At 40.5% G+C, this 4,025-nt stretch overlaps 1 pseudogene; it reads right to left on the reverse strand.

The window, feature by feature from the left end:
* Positions 1-80, reverse strand: part of LOC110334187 — a 903-nt pseudogene extending 823 nt beyond the window's left edge.
* Positions 81-4,025: the final 3,945 nt, after the last annotated feature.

The following is a 4,025-nucleotide window of genomic DNA, read 5'->3' on the forward strand; positions in this document are numbered from 1 at the left end:
TTTTTTCTTTCTTTCTTTCTTTTTTTCTTTCTTTCTACTAAAAAAAGGCCCTTGAAGAGATTTGCAAAGATGTTCCCCATGCTTGTAGACAGGTGGAAGTGATACTGGCCAGAGACCTCCGCACAGGCTGTTCCCAGCCAGGGGTAGGTTTCGCTCCCACAAGATGGCAGCCCTTTAAGTCACTCTTGTCTGGTATATTTTCACAGCTATGAGAAACCTAATTAACTCACACACGTAGTCAGAAGTTTGGCTTATTAGTCTTGTAAACATGTTAAAATGATTACAGGAAATCAATAAATGGAACTGTCTGTTACTGTCTCTGCCTGTATACTGTGTCCATTTAGCAATACACTATTCTTGGCAGGAGGATCAGTTCTTTCCATGTCTGGGTAAATGGAAGAGACTGGGGCTCTGAAATTGGCTATGTTCCTGATTTCCTCTTGCCTTGGGGCCAGGCAATTGACCTGTTCCTATCCTTAACTGAAGAATGTGATAATGATACATGTTTATAATCCAACCATTTTAGAGGAAGAGGCAGGAGAACCACAATTCAAGCCAGCCTAGATTACATAGCAAGACCTTGTCTCAACAAAACAAAATGAAGTTAAACACGGAGAAGAGTTGTACCCAAGAAAAAGATTTTGTTTTTTCGTTTCCTTTGTTTTACCATTCACTCTTGTGCTTATATAAAATAATATCAGCTGGAGGTTCTCTTCAGAGCACATTCACTCCATCGTAGAATTATAGCATTTGGAGATAATGCTACTAATTTGCCTTATCAAACTGTTAGGCTGTAATAATAAAATACCACAAACTGAATGCCTTAAACAACAGAAATTTATCATTTCATAGTTCTAGGAGCTACAAATACGAGCTCACTGTGTCATTGAGGGTTTTATTTTACTTTATTTTTTTATATTTATGTGTGTGTTATTGTGAGTACACATATGCCATGGCATAAGGTTGAGGTCAGAGGCAAATTTGTGGAAATTGTTTCTCTCCTTTCACAACATGGGTTTGAGGAATTAAACTCAGATCATTAGGCTTTGTGGCAAGTGTTCGCTCTTATCCACTGAGTTACTGAGTTTTGTCCTTCTGACACTGAACAAAACCTCTGTTCTAGATTCTGGATTTACGGAAATCTTTGGTGTTCCTGGACTGCATTGTAAGTATCTCAGTATTAGTCGTCATCCTCCCATGGTGGCTGTGCCTCTTGTATTGGAGTAGGGGCCCATTCTATTTCAGTATGACTTTATCTTAATTATATCAACAGTATTGCCACATAGGATCACATTATGAGGTATCAGAGGTGAAGAATTCAGCATAGGAATTTGGGGATGATATAATTCAATGCATGCCACTTTCAGTTAAAATTATATTTTATGCTAGTTTTTTTATTTAACCAACAAATGCTTGCATATGCATCAAACATTAGGGTAATCTTTGGGAATACAGCAATAAATGAAAAACAGTTCTTGCTCTAAGAAAAGTTCATTTTATGGGTTTGTGCCTCTTCATTTACAGCTTGTAACTTCTAAGGAAGAAAAAAATAGGAGGAGATTAAATGACTATGGATCACACAGCAGAATAACTAAAAAACAATAACCATGTTCAATATTTGTTGAACATCATTCGAGCATCATCATTTAGTGATACATTTTATTTTCAAAACAACATTGCAAAGTGGGAACTTTTTTATAGTCATCCCATCTACAGATGAAGAAACCAAAATTCTGAGAAGCCTAGCAAGGGGCAGAGTGAGCCTCTAAATGCAGCATGCTCTGCCTCTGCGCAAGCGTCTCCATGCCACACAATCACACACTATAGTCCTTCTAGTGGTAGGAAGACTTGAAAAACATCTTTCTTTTCTGTCTGATGCATTTAAGGTAACCAATCAGCTAATTTCTTCTTCCCGTCTTCCCTTGCTGTTTTACTTGACAGCATTTGCAAGTTCACTTATTGTTTCTACCAATATTTAGTCCTAAGAAAAAGTTTTATTTTCCTTTTTCTCCCTTTCTACCTACACACTGGATTTCCTCCACAGAGCATGCTGGTTCTGGGGTGGTATCTTGGTGGCAGAGCAGTTGCCCAGCCAGTGCAAGGCCTTCGATTCAATCCCAAGTAAATGTGTTGATAGGTCACAGTCTCTTTACTGGGAGAGTGACTGGAAACCGGCTGTTTTACTGTATAGGACAGAAACATTTAGGTCTTTAGCGGAAAACTTTTCGTGGAGGGATGCAGAAGTAAAAAGAGCTCTGAGCAGCCACCAAGCTGCTACGTCAGTGGAAACATGTCAGTGCTGACAGCAGCTCAGTAAGGTCGCCCCCCAAGGAAACATGACATGTGAGGACTCTACATGAACTGCTTCTTAGAGTTTCTTCTCCAGAAGCAACCTTGGAATCAATTAAACAAGCTCCCAGACACACATTCTGTCTTTCTTTTTTAAAAGCACAAAGCCAGAGACTATAATATAGTCACAAAGGATCTGTAAAGGAACAAAACAAAACAAAACAAAACAAAAATCTGGACAAAGAATCTTCAAACCCCCAAAGATGCCATTGAGTTGGGTTTTGGCTTTCTGTTGACCATATACTGCTGGGAATGGGACCTACTTTTTTTTTTTTTTTTTTAAGTTTTTTGAGGCAGGGTTTCTCTGTACAGCCCTGGCTGTCCTGGAACTCACTTTGTAGATCAGGCTGGCCTCGAACTCATAAATCCTCCTGCCTCTGCCTCCCAAGTGCTGGGATGAAAGGCGTGCGCCACCACGCCCTGCGGGACCTACTCTTAAGAGTGCTTTGGTTCCCCCATTAAGACTCCCTTGAAGAAAACTAATTTGTCATTTGCAAGTGACCATCAATTAAAGATAGCTTCTGGATTAGGATGGGATAGGACTCCATCTAGTGCCACCTGTGCATGCCCCAAGCATGTTGCCTCAGTCTCTCTGAGTTGATATGTGTCCAGTCCTCTTGTTTCTAAAAGGCCTTGATTCTTTGGTATTCTGCCTCCTCTATAAGTCTTACACTCTTTATGCCTCCTCTTCCACAGAACTCCCTGATCCCTGAGAGGAAGGATTTGATGGACACATCCCTTTTAAGGCTGAGTGTTCCAAGATCTCTTACTCATTGCATGTTGTCTGACTGTAGGTCAGTATATTTGTCACTTTCCGTAGCAAGCAAGAGGAGCCTTCTCTAAAGATGGTTGAGCAAGGCACTGATGTATGAGTGTAGCAGAATGTCATAAGGCATCATTTAATTATGACATCCCTTTATCAGAACAATAGTATTTTCCCTATGTCTCTGACCTATCTAGTTTCAGGTTCTTAGCCACCAAAGAAGCATGGTACAGGTTCCATCTCATGGCGTGGGCCTTTACTCAAATCAGAGATCGATTGGTTACTCTAACAAACTTGATGCCACTATTGTACCAACTTACCTGAAGCAGAAAGTCCTGGTTTCTTTGGAAACTCAGTTTTGTCATGTGATGCTTTTCAGGAAGTTATCTTGTGAAAGGATAGTCTGCTGAAGCAGATGCTTCAGGGGGCGTGTGGTATTTGGAAAGAGTATAAATGAAACCCCGTAAGCAGTGAAAGGTTGTTCTTGCACTGTAATACCTTGCTATGCTTTGCTGGTCTTCACTTCATAGAGAGAAATGCACCAAAAAATTTATCATGGTATTCTGGTTCATTCTGGTGGTATTCACTGACTCGTGCCGACAAAGCGGAGCCTCATGATTCCTGCTGGGTCACGTCAGTGCTACTGATTCATGCTTGGCGTTTGCTGGTGAACTGGACTGTTCGCATCCTGACAGTGAAGAGTGGAATCTCCCCAAAGAACTACTACAAAGTAGGTCCACAACCCGCTTCTCCTATTAACCTTCTTTCCCTCCTACCTCTCGTCAGCGGGCTAGAAGGGAGGGAGGTTGAGGCGGTTTTTTTGGTTGTTTGTTTGTTTTGTTTTTTGTTTTTTAAATTTTTATTAGGTATTTTCTTCATTTACATTTCAAATGCTATCCCGAAAGTCTCCTAT

This window comes from Mus pahari, chromosome 16, assembly GCF_900095145.1.
Source record: "Mus pahari chromosome 16, PAHARI_EIJ_v1.1, whole genome shotgun sequence".
Lineage (NCBI taxonomy): Eukaryota > Metazoa > Chordata > Mammalia > Rodentia > Muridae > Mus > Mus pahari.